This window comes from Lissotriton helveticus, chromosome 7 (assembly GCF_964261635.1).
Source record: "Lissotriton helveticus chromosome 7, aLisHel1.1, whole genome shotgun sequence".
In the NCBI taxonomy this organism is placed as follows: Eukaryota; Metazoa; Chordata; class Amphibia; order Caudata; family Salamandridae; genus Lissotriton; species Lissotriton helveticus.
In genome coordinates this window covers 58,813,094-58,826,539 of record NC_136068.1, presented here as the reverse complement: position 1 = coordinate 58,826,539, position 13,446 = coordinate 58,813,094, and the positions used below count along the sequence as shown (strand labels likewise).

Below are 13,446 nucleotides of genomic sequence, written 5' to 3'. Positions count from 1 at the left end.
TAGAAACCTAATGTGACTAAAATAATACAATTGCGGCTTTCTCCTCATCCTCATCCTCCAACTACAATTGGTTTTAGGGAGGTGGGCTTAAGAAGCATTATATGTAGGGTAGCATTTATACCATGCTATAAGGCAGCCTGCTGCAGGAGGGCCGCCAAGTTGTTCACCATGCACTCGAATTTAAATATATTCCCAATATCAGTAAACCACATGCACTGAGCTTACATAAATGATGGAGGCGAGAGACCAGAGTTTTGGGATCTGGACTGACAAAAGCCAATCCCACCACAGTAATTTGTGTTAAAAGGCATGTGACCAAGCAATATTGGTTCTTGATCCACAGTACCTGGAGGATGTCAGTGTAAAGCCTGGGTGGATGTGCCAGTAGTCAGCCTCAATTTCGGGTTTCATTTAGTCATCGGAGCCCCACCACACCAATCAGAAAAGCAAAAGGTTGAAGCACTTGTAGAACACACTCACAATTGTTCGCTGACCCAGAGGGAATGCAGGGATAGTAGGTATAACATTCATTAATGTAAGTCCATTTAAATATTCAGTAACATGACCACACCCTTTTTCTCCCTCAAACTCTCATGATGGGAACATTTTGAATATTTCTATAAGTTTCCCCGTTGTATTCTTTGTTAATACCACAAGCATCACAACACTGGTTGTGGAGAAGTGTGGCTCAATGGTTAGAGCGGCAGACCCTGATGCAGAGGTCTAGCCCGGGACCAGGGTTCAATTCCCCGCCTCGGTGGGTCTTGGGCTCAAAATTCCACGGACCTGATAATTCTCGCCTCGGTGCCTATTCTAATCATGGGTCCCACTCTGCAACTCTGCGCAAAAGCTTGCTGAATCTCCACAACGGCCCCCACAACGCTAAGGATGCCTGGCCTCCACCTTGGGGGTGCCCAGGAGTGGACACCTCACAGGGAAACCTACGTGTGGCAGGGTATGCTCAGACGTGAGTCCCTTGCTCACTTGGCCACTGGATTCAAGATAGCCTGGCTGATGAGGATTATGAATCCGAAACCGGTCCCAGGATGCTTGTTTCCGGTCCATGGAACACATGGCTTGGCAGTTCGGGCTGGACTGTTCCCATGAGGCACAGGGTCAGACTGATTTGCATATAGCCATGTCTGAAATGGGGTGGCTGAGTGGGCTAAAGAATGGTGATGGATTAAACCCAGATCAGTTGACTGGGGGTGAGTGTTTGATTTGCTCAAACGCTCCGTCCATCATCCCCTTTTGTATCGCTTTGTTTGCCCTACGTGTGGCAGGGTATGCTCAGACGTGAGTCCCTTGCTCACTTGGCCACTGGATTCAAGATAGCCTGGCTGATGAGGATTATGAATCCGAAACCGGTCCCAGGATGCTTGTTTCCGGTCCATGGAAGACATGGCTTGGCAGTTCGGGCTGGACTGTTCCCATGAGGCACAGGGTCAGACTGATTTGCATATAGCCATGTCTGAAATGGGGTGGCTGAGTGGGCTAAAGAATGGTGATGGATTAAACCCAGATCAGTTGACTGGGGGTGAGTGTTTGATTTGCTCAAACGCTCCGTCCATCATCCCCTTTTGTATCGCTATGTTCGCCCTACGTGTGGCAGGGTATGCTCAGACGTGAGTCCCTTGCTCACTTGGCCACTGGATTTAAGATAGCCTGGCTGATGAGGATTATGAATCCGAAACCGGTCCCAGGATGCTTGTTTCCGGTCCATGGAAGACATGGCTTGGCAGTTCGGGCTGGACTGTTCCCATGAGGCACAGGGTCAGACTGATTTGCATATAGCCATGTCTGAAATGGGGTGGCTGAGTGGGCTAAAGAATGGTGATGGATTAAACCCAGATCAGTTGACTGGGGGTGAGTGTTTGATTTGCTCAAACGCTCCGTCCATCATCCCCTTTTGTATCGCTTTGTTCGCCCTACGTGTGGCAGGGTATGCTCAGACGTGAGTCCCTTGCTCACTTGGCCACTGGATTCAAGATAGCCTGGCTGATGAGGATTATGAATCCGAAACCGGTCCCAGGATGCTTGTTTCCGGTCCAGGGAAGACATGGCTTGGCAGTTCGGGCTGGACTGTTCACATGAGGCACAGGGTCAGACTGATTTGCATATAGCCATGTCTGAAATGGGGTGGCTGAGTGGGCTAAAGAATGGTGATGGATTAAACCCAGATCAGTTGACTGGGGGTGAGTGTTTGATTTGCTCAAACGCTCCGTCCGTCATCCCCTTTTGTATCGTTTTGTTCGCCCTACGTGTGGCAGGGTATGCTTAGACGTGAGTCCCTTGCTCACTTGGCCACTGGATTCAAGATAGCCTGGCTGATGAGGATTATGAATCCGAAACCGGTCCCAGGATGCTTGTTTCCGGTCCATGGAAGACATGGCTTGGCAGTTCGGGCTGGACTGTTCCCATGAGGCACAGGGTCAGACTGATTTGCATATAGCCATGTCTGAAATGGGGTGGCTGAGTGGGCTAAAGAATGGTGATGGATTAAACCCAGATCAGTTGACTGGGGGTGAGTGTTTGATTTGCTCAAACGCTCCGTTCATCATCCCCTTTTGTATCACCTCACAGGGAAAGCCAGGATGGGTTCCACAGCGGTATTCGTACAAGCGCCTTGAGACCCTTGCGAGTGAGTAGTGCGCTATACAAGTATCAATTTACATTTACACTGGCCTAAGTGTGATGTTTGCCTCTTCCCCTTTAATGCTCAATGTTCTCTACCCACATTCTAAGTTCTGAGAATGTTCTTGTCTGGAAATTCTCACCATGGCAGTTACTCTTGGCTGTTCATGGGATGAGGTTTTATTAAACCCACCTACTATCAAATCTTAAGATTCCTCGTTTTATTTAATATATTTAACCAATTTTACACTGGCGACGATTGGACACCTCAACCTGAACAACATAACAAAGAAAGGTACCTCGCTTTCTCCTCCAGCGGCAGGAAAACGAAAAGAGAAGCGTCGACTTCCCAGCGGCTGATTTTTCACACTGTAAACGTGGTGAGGAGAGCGGGAGGACTATAACAGGCATAAAGAGCTCAAGGGTTTCTAGTGGAGCCAAATTATTGAAAGGAAAAGTTTTCTTTTAATTAATGCGCAATATTGACATTCATCGGTGTTGCTCACGCTAGACTTGCCTCGCGCTACACACTAAACTGATCTGCGCGCATGTATGTCAGACGCTGAAGTGAAGTGGTTGTGCGCTGCGTTTCAATGTCATAGCTGCGATGCGTTCCAGCGCAGAGCGGTCCATTTCCGCAAGCACGTAGTATCTCTGCACGTCATATTGAACGCATAGGAATACAGCATCTGAACAGTTACTGTTGTGGCATTTCTACACGCCATAAAAGCGCTTTGGAAAACGGCATGTGAACAGTTTCTGTTCAATACAGGAAAGGAATATAAAGTACATTAAACATAATCTCTTAGACAAAGGAATAAATAACACTCGAACATACAGTCTACATCATCTATCAATCTATAAAGACTGAAAATTGGTTAGACTTACATAAGAAAGTGAAAAGAGAAAGATTACCTTAAAAAAAAAAAAAAAATTTTTTGTAGCGTTAATAAACAAACCATTTATAACTTACCTGGAAATAGTATTATATAAGTACACAAAATGCAAAATGTTACTCAGCCGGCGTTTTTTTTGGTCAGTCCTGGTGAACCGAATGTGAAATGGAAAAAGTGGAAAAAGATTTTTGCAAACTATGCAAGAGTATGTGGAACAAATCTCAGTGCCGAGAGAAAGCACTCACTTTTATTACATTGCCTAGGAGGAGAAGGGCAAGACGTTCTTGAGCATTTACCTGACCTTACGGCTGCAGAACAAAGAAACCTAAATGAATATGAGATTGCTATAGTACAACTAGATAGACATTACTTACCAAGACTCAGCACAATAATGGAAAGGTACCATTTTGGCCTAAGGGAACAAAAAAGAGATGAGTCCGTTGAGGACTATGTATCCTCCTTAAGGAAACTTGCTTCCTCTTGTAATTTTGGTCAATCACTTGATGAGAGGATTCGTGATCAGTTTGTCTTAAGGTGTGCTCATGATGATATAAGAAAGGAACTTTGGTTAAAAGATGAGCCACCTCTTGAAGAAGTACTCGAGATTGCTAAACAAGTCGAACACATGACGAAATGTGTTGGTGAACTTAAAAAGGAGAAAGATAAACCCTCTGTTTCTGACTCTAAAGAAGAAGTAAAGGTTGAAGAAACGATTTGTCAAGTTAAAAAAACTGATGGAGCAAATCCTGATGAAAGAACATTTAGACAAATTAACTCTTCGAATGTAAAGTTCTCTTGTTTTAGATGTGGTCAAATTAATCATTTGGCTAATTCTCCTATTTGTCCTGCTTTGAGAACAACTTGTAACTTATGTAATAAAAGGGGTTACTATGCTAAATTTTGCAGGTCAAAGCCACAAAGCTATGATAATCCTAGGAGAAGATGGTCACAGCCTCATGTAAGATCAATTTGTTTTGAGGTGTTTTGAGGTGAATGATGGTGAGTCGGATCATCCTTCATTTCTGGTCAAAGTAGAGAATAACATGTTAAACTTAAAATTTGATTCGTGCTCAAAAATAACTATAATAAATGAGGAAATGTTTAATAATTTATTTGCAGGAAATGTAAAAATGTTTAAATGTGATATTGTCCCTTTAGGTTATAGTGAAAAACCAATCTCTATGTTGGGATACTTTTTGGCTGAAATTGAACTGGGCTCTCGTATAATTGTAGGAAAAGTGTATATTTCAAAAAGAGGGGATGCATTGTTGGGATGGTTACATCAACGACAGTTAGGTGTCACTCTTGATCCCAATGCTTCTCCTCAAGTTCAGATTCAAGAAATATCTGATTCTCCTAGTACCACAAGTAATGTAAGTTTGTCTGTTGCTTTAGCAAAAAAATTTCCAAATGTGTTTAAAAATGAGCTAGGATGTTTTACGTGGGTATAAACATTTGATTAAATTGAAAAATGATGCTATCCCTGTTGTAGCTAAAGTTAGGAGAATTCCCCTCTCAGAACAGGCTAAAGTACAAGATGAATTGGATAAACTTATCAATAGCAACATCATTGTCCCAGTTGAAGCTACAGAATGGCTTGCTCCTGTTGTCATAGCGAAGAAATCCACAGGTGATATTCGCCTTTGCATTGATCTGAGGTCATTAAATAAGGAGGTGATAGTCGATAGGTTCCCACTTCCTAACATCGATGAAATGATTTGCACATTAGAAGGAGCGAGATATTTTACTACCCTTGATCTCGCTTCTGCCTACCACCAGGTAGAATTAGATGATTCATGCCAGGACTTAACTGCCTTTATTACACCGATGGGTACCTTTAAGTTCAAAAGAATGCCGTTTGGCCTAGTTTCTGCGGCCTCAGTTTTTCAGAGGATCATGTCAAGAATTTTGAGAGGGCTAATTGGTGTAAAGTGCTACCAAGATGATCTATTAATATATGGTAGCAGTGCTGATGAGCATGATACTCGAGTTTCTATGGTCTTGAAAAGGTTAGAAGGTGCTGGCATGACATTAAAAAGGGAGAAGTGCAAATTTGGTGTACAAGAGGTTAATTATCTGGGACATCGTATCACATGTAATGGAGTTTTCCCAAAAATGGAATTAGTGGAAACCATTGATAAAGTGAAGGAACCCACTTGCAAAGAGGAACTTCTTTCTTTTTTGGGTATGGTAGAATTTTATGGAAAATTCATTTTTAATTTTGCAGAGAAAACACATAATTTAAGAAAATTAATAGTGAAAAATTCTGTTTTTAGTTGGTCACCTGATTGCAAATCAGAGTTTTTAAACTTAAAGAAAGAATTGAATAAGGCACCATCACTTCATGCCTTTGTCCCTGGTCTGCCTACCATGTTGTTCTCTGACGCTAGTGACAAAGGACTTGGTGCAGTCCTGGTACAAAAGAAAAATGGAAAAGATTCTTTCATATGTTGTTCTTCGCGTTGTCTTAAGGGATCGGAGTTGAATTACTCTGTAATAGAAAAGGAGTCTTTAGCAATTTTTTGGGCATTAAGAAAGTTAAAAAATGTGATCTGGGGGACAAAGATCTGTGTTTTATCTGACCATAAACCGTTAAAGGAGGTTTTTTCAAAAAAGGGTTTAGACGCAATCTCTTCTAGGATAAGAAGATGGATTGTTTCCTTACAAGAATTTGATTTTGAAGTCGAATATATTCCTGGAGTTGCAAATAAATCAGCAGATTGCTTATCTAGGTTGGTTGACCATGAAAATTTAGAGCAAGATGAAGTGTATGATTCAGAAGATATTGTAAACGTGTGTGAGGTGACTGACGGTGCCATTATTGAGTCTGAATGGAGGTCTGAGTTGGAAAAGGATGAAGATATTTCAAAAGTTATTCTTTCTTTGAAGAATAATTCTCGTTTAGACAAGCCTTGGTTGTTGGTTGCAGATGAGTTATCGGTGAGTGATGGTCTGTTAACTCGTGGAACTAAATTAGTTCCTCCTCATTCATTAAGGAATAAATTGCTGTCACATGCTCATTGTGGTCATTTGGGCATAGTCAAGACTAAGGAATGCAGTTCTGGTGGCCTGGTATGGACTTAGAAATAGAGAGATTGGTCCGTGAATGTCCTGAATGCTGCTCTAGTGACAAAATTTTAAAGACAAGACAAATGCCAATGGTGAAGAGGGCGTTACCTGCTCATCCATGGGATGAGGTTGCAATTGACATTCTTGGTCCTCTCTCTGGGGTTTCTGATACTCCTTATCTTATTGTCTTGATTGACTTATACTCAAGATGGATTGAAGTCTCTGCAGTCAGGGAAATCACTTCTAATTCTGTTATCAAATTCTTGGAGTCTATATTTAATAAGGAAAGTTTTCCTAACAGTCTGCTATCTGACAATGGTCCTCAATTTTGTTCTTCCATATTTACTGACTATCTGAAGAAATGTGGTGTTAACCACAAAAGATGTTCTCTTTACCATCCCGAAACGAATGGTGCTGTGGAGAGAGTTAATAGGACTCTGAAAGAGTCTATACAGCTTGCTCGTTCCTCTGGGTTAGATTGGAAGTCTAATTTACAAGACAGGATTAATGTTTATCGTTTTGCTCCCCACTCTACAACTGGCAGGTCTCCATTTGAACTGTTCAAAGGGAGAGTTCCCAACACGTTGTTGTGTCCTGGGTGGATGTGTCTTAACAAGGGTCTTGTTGATAATGATGTTAGTGATTGGAGAACTAAGGAAATTCTCAAACAAGATGCTAGAAAAACTAACTTTGATCTCAGGAAACGTGTATCTTCATGTGAGGTCAAGGTGGGTGATTTAGTAAAAATAAAAACCCCAGTAGGACGTAAACCTTGGTCCAAGTACACTGACATTAGGTCTGTTGTCAAGATTTTTAAAAATGCTGTCAAAACTGATGATGGTAGAATCTGGAATAAGAGTCGAATTGTTGTTGTTAATGCTGATGTTTCTCCTTTTGATGACTATCAGTGTTTTGGTACTCGTTTAAGCACTAACTTTCCTTCTCACAGGTTTACGTTTCCTTCCAGGAGAAGTCTAAGAGCACGAAAAGCACCATCTTATTTGAAAGATTATATTTAAGTTTGAGTTCTATTTGAGAAGCTGTTTTCCGTTGCTTCCCTGATGTGTTATTGTTTTTGTATAAGAAAGAGCTCTGATGTTTTAATTTTCTTTTCTGTATAAGAGGGAGATGTGTGATGTTTGCCTCTTCCCCTTTAATGCTCAATGTTCTCTACCCACATTCTAAGTTCTGAGAATGTTCTTGTCTGGAAATTCTCACCATGGCAGTTACTCTTGGCTGTTCATGGGATGAGGTTTTATTAAACCCACCTACTATCAAATCTTAAGATTCCTCGTTTTATTTAATATATTTAACCAATTTTACACTAAGGATGAACGAATCATTTAATTTCTGTATATGAGATACAAACACCTGCAGGTCAGAAGATTGGATGCATTTTATTTACATACAGAAAATATAAGAGGTGCTAAATTTCCATCCTCAGCGCATCTATGGTACTGTACTTGTTGACTCTGTAGTCTACAACTTATTCAAACGCCTAATCAGAATTCTAATGTCTAAATGAGAGGCTTAAGTGACTATATTCAAGGGATTATTGTTTGTGTTCCTCACCTTAGTCCATCATGCCTTCTTTGCCGGCCTAGTGCAGGGACAATTTCCATCACTGGTTTCCAATTGCAGTTCTCATATCTCTAAAGGGGGAATGGCAACCACCAGGGGTGATGAACAGAGGAAGTCTTCCTTCATTTTTTTGGGTCCCCGAGCAGCTATAAGCTGTATTTCTCCATGCCTTCTCACCTCACATTGTGTTGGAGTGTAAGAACTGTTTCTGAGGTGATGGGGGTCCTGGGTAGTCTTTCTGGGGGGAGTTGAGGTTCCTGAAGGCAGCGGTTAGTTTTCCAGTTGTGTGAACTAGAGTATGTTTTGAAATTTGCTACCAGTGTGACAGGACTGCACAGCTTACTAACTGGGCATGCAGGTAGGGGAAACTAGAAGCGGACAGAAAGAAGATTAATTTCACCAGTGAAGAAAGGAGCCAGCTTGGGGAAGCAGGCATCGAAAAAGGACAGAGTGGAAACAGGAAAGAGTATGAGGAAGGAGATAACAAAGGAGGGCTAGGGCAGTTATATGGTAACATTGTGGACTGAAAAGACAGAGAGAGGTGCAATAATAATGTGGATGGGTAAGTACAGTCAAGGGTTTTAAAGGGTGGGTTTATTTTTAGTATCTGCAGGGTATAGTGAGGTGGTTTATATATGATGTGTATTACCAGAGCTAGTGTCGTCACTTGTGCTGCCTTGTCCAAGTCTTCGCTATCTTTAGCTATAAACCTACTCTGTTCAGGTGTATTTCTAAATACACTATGTCATTGTTATGAATAGGGCTTCTGGTTTTAAGGTATTCATTTTTTTAACATTTCTGTCTGTATATATCCATATTTTGTTTCCTCTATCTTATTGGTATTTATTCATATTCATTTTGTGTTTTGAGAATAAATGGAGCAGTAGAATTGTATATTTACATGTTTATATAACTCTTGGATTTGCATTCATGCATGAATGTCTGTCACGTTTGAGCAAATTAAACAGCCATGTATAACAAAACACTACACACACAAGGTACTTATTAGAGTTATATTGCAAATATATATTAACACTAGCAGCCCGTCCCGACCTTGTCCGGGAGCAATCAGGCTTCAGGGCCCCCGCCCGCCCCGACATTGTCCGTGGGTCCCCCGGAGTAGCAGCCTGTCCCGACCTTGGCTTCAGGGCCCCCGCCTGCCCCGACATTGTCCGTGGGTCCCCCGGAGCCTTACCTCATCCGCCGCGCCTCCCCGCGTTCCTGAGTTCACCGGTCTGCCGCTCCTCGCCGCTCCTCCCCTCTCCTCCCCGCCTGTCCGCCGCTCCTCCCAGCCTGTCCGCCGCTCCTCACGCTCCTCCCCGCCTGTCCGCTGCTCCTCCCCATGCTCCTGGACGTCGCTCCTCCCCGCGCTCCTGATGTCAGCACGCACGTCGCGGCCGGCTCTGCTTCCATGGGACTACTTTTTTTTTCTCGTAAATTTTTTAAATAACGTATATTTTTTACATTTATATAGCCTATGTCCATCTGCACACCCTGACAATTTCAACGATGTATCGGGTGTGTGGATTGGCGCTGTGGTTCCCGAGTTTACCCGCCTCAAAGTTTTAAAGTTCTTCCTTTATAATAGTAGTATAGATTTCCACGCCAGTATTCTTTGAAATCTTGCTTCCCCTTCCTCTGTTTTCTACCTCATTTAGTAGGAAATTTGTCTCTATTAGTTAAATAATCATTGCTAATGCCTGTTCCAGACTACAGGCCATAAGTTTGAATCCTACCAAGGCCAACACAACCTTCCATCCTTCCGAGGACAGTCACCTGAGAACCATCAAATCTGTGAAAAGAAGAACTCATTGATAACAGCACTTTAAAATGACAAAATGGTGGTATGGATAGCTAAATAAAAATAAGTTGGCATTATTTTCTCTCCCACAATCTCCTGTAAGGGGTTGAGCAGATTCTCCAAGGGCCCTCAACTCAGTGCCATATATAATAATGCTTTGGGAATGAGCGACTGTCACTACCAGTGTGCCCAAAATTCTTCAATGGGTGGCCCCATGCAGCCCAAAGACTAATGACGATCTCGATATCGATATGGGAGACTCGGGTGTACCATATCACATTCTGTAGGGGGGGCAATCATTTTGCACTACGCCACTGGCTTTCCTCTCGGTGTAATTGTGTTGTGGGCTAAAGAGAAGATTAGTCCTTCCTGCTCAGTTGCAGCAGGGGGGCGAGCAACAGCTGTGACTGCATGTTAGAGTCTGTGGTTTGCAGTATAACCCCAAAACAGAAAAGTGACAGGAAAGAGCGGTAACACCTCTGCTGCTACAGACGGGCATTATGAAGATCACACAGTGCTATAGTGTACACCTGGACAGTGAATTTCGACCATGAAAATGTTTTCTTCGCCCCGATTGCTGCTGGAAATCAAAATGTCCGGGGAGCAAGTGGGACATAAATGTTCATACATTTAAACATGTGCACAGCTGCCTGAGGGGTACTAATTCCTTAGGCCCAGGGCAGAAGCAGTTAATTATAATCTGGGTTAATTGAACTATGTGGCGGAGACGATCATGCCTCAGAGTTGACTTCATTTGATGGCAAGAAAAGGCAAGCTATGCAGCATAATGCATCGCATTTTGTGATAGTATTACTTCGTTATTACAATTCTTAACACTGTCTGCGCGTCGGTTTTACTTCATTAATAAAAGTTTAACACCCTGATATAGCAATATTCAAGAGAAAGGTGACCAGTCAAACTTTGTGAGGGGCCTTCCATTGCACTGCAACTTGTAACCACACTTTTAGTCACTGTTGATCGGTGTGAGCTACAAACAAAACATTCTTTTTGTTAAAATCTTCAGGTTATGCAGTAGTTGATGGATAATGTGGCAAATGTGGCAAACGACACGAAAATAGCATGAGTGCAGTGACCATGATTATAAGCCCTTGCACAGGAAGACTCTCCTCAAACCCCCCAAAATCCGAAAAAAGAGGTGTGCAGAGGGAGGCCTAGCTACGAACCTTACCCGAGTTTTGTAAAAAGAACAGCGAAGCACGTCTTTTCCTAGAAGCAAAACTCATGTGCTCTACTCCCATTCTTGTAGTGTTGGGTCAGGTAAGAGCAATGAGTGGTTAGATGACTGGATCTACAAATCATTAACGTGTCCTACACATTCTTCTTGCACCATGAGTACTGCATACATTCAAACGGAGCTCCCGGTCTCTGCGGGAACCAACAACACGTCATTAATAATTACCACGCAGAGGCACAGCACTGACGTCAGCACGCACGTCGCGGCCAGCTCTACTCCCATGGGACTACTTTTTTTTTCTCGTGCACTTTTTAAATAACGTATATTTTTTTAAATTTATATAGCCTATGTCCATCTGCACACCCTGACAATTTCAACGATGTATCGGGTGTGTGGATTGGCGCTGTGGTTCCCGAGTTTACCAGCCTCAAAGGTTTAAAGTTCTTCCTTTATAATAGTAGTATAGATAAGCCTGTATTTAAGGAAATCTCATCCTATGTTTTTTTAATTCTCAATGCTGTCTATCTGCTCACCTGTTGCCTGGAATTCATGAAAGACAGCATGGAGAGTCTTTCTCAAGAAGAACCATATTCAGTATTTTTCCACTTTTAAAAATAAATACAGTCAGGAAACACATTGTTTTCTGTCTGCATTTATTTGTAAAAGATCAGTAAAAACAGAAAACCAGAAGCTTTAATTATGAAATGAAAATTACATTTTTTCTCTTGAGTTGTCTTTGAGAGATCACAATGACTTAGGGTCAAAGTCCAGCTGCCTGCACTCACCTGTGGTGATCTTGAGGTTGTCATCCACTAGCTTGTGTTCTCTCTGCAGTAATAACCACTTCAGGTGCCTGGCCTTTAAGGCTCTTGCTGATGATGTCAGCAGGCTCCTCTCTAAACGTGGGGCATGAGAAAAGCAAACAGGATGCATAGAAATCACTCACAGAAGCACATGATGTTTAAAATTACTGAATGCGAATGAACACGTGTTCCACTCTCCCCCTTGTGATGTGCATGCATTGTTTAGTAAAATAGACACAAATCTAAATAGTCATGTCTCCCACAGAATGTCATTACCTTTGCATCCGCGAAAGCAGCATCAAACTCTACTGTCTATAGCTAATTCTAAACCTTACTTTACACCCTAAACCTAAAGTAAAGCACTTCATCTAAAGCTAACCCTCACCAGCTTTGAATGCTTTACATTGTCTGTGCTTTGTTATATCTGAATTTTAGTGTTGTACATTCTCGATGCTTTAAATTAAGTACTTTGAAATATAACTGATGTTAGAACACTTGTAAAATGTATTTGAATTTCTCGTTTGCAGAAACTTCGTTGTGACAGCACCCGTATCACAAAGATCTGAATACTTCAGTGTAATACTGTTGGGTCCTTAATATTCCAGTTTTATTCCTATTGCTGAACTGCAAGCTTGCCTAAACAAGTGTGTTAAACCAGCCAGGCATACACTAATTCATACAATTTCTCGATCCAATGTTCTTTCTTTAACTCATTCTCTTATACACTCCCTAAGTTACTAACTTGCTCTTTCACTAACTCACTCCCTCTCTCAACCATTCAGTTGTCACTTCCACACCTATTCACTCACTCACTAACTCATTCACTTAGTTGCTCACTTTCTCTATAGCTTAGCCTTTCCTTTGCAGCCCTAGCTTCAAGTCCCTTATGTGACAATGTGCTTCAGCCTGGCATGCATTGTTCACATCTATTCCAAATGCATGGTGAAACACCTTAAGATATCATCAGGGAAAAAGGGGTCAGTTGGAGGAAGGATGTGACAGAGATGTGATACTCCTCTACATCGGCATGGATCCTCTTCCAAACTTAAATTTGGATATTAAAGGTACAGGCAATCCAGTGTAAAGGTTAATTTTTGGAGTAATCTGAAAGGAGATGGGTTATTGCATCATAATTTGTGGTATACATGGCTGAAAGGTCTGTGGTCCGATACACAAGGTCTGCCAGCAGTGATAGGCTGACAGCCAGATCGGGCCAGGGTCAGGAGAAAAAAGCATCCGAGAGCAGCAGCAAAATGGCGGCCAGGAGAAAAGAAAAAAAAGTAAAGTCCATGAGAGTAACCCAGTGAGTATGACCCAAAGTGCCAGGAGAAGTCCAGGGGGGGACATAGTTAAAGCAAATCAAAGTCAGGAAGGGAGAGGAGGCGTGTGGGCTCGGGTCCACTGGATCAACGCCATAATAGTGGAAGAAGCTCTGACATCAGTAATCTTTTATTATAAAAAAACGAG

The 13,446-nt window shown here is 42.2% G+C and overlaps 1 pseudogene across 1 annotated transcript in view; it reads right to left on the bottom strand.

The window, feature by feature from the left end:
- Positions 1 to 12,083, bottom strand: part of LOC144768031 (epidermal differentiation-specific protein pseudogene) — a 45,383-nt pseudogene extending 33,300 nt beyond the window's left edge. Inside the window, exon 1 of the transcript XR_013598422.1 lies at positions 11,962 to 12,083. The product of XR_013598422.1 is annotated as an epidermal differentiation-specific protein pseudogene (transcript). The remainder of the gene's footprint in view (positions 1 to 11,961) is intronic.
- Positions 12,084 to 13,446: the final 1,363 nt, after the last annotated feature.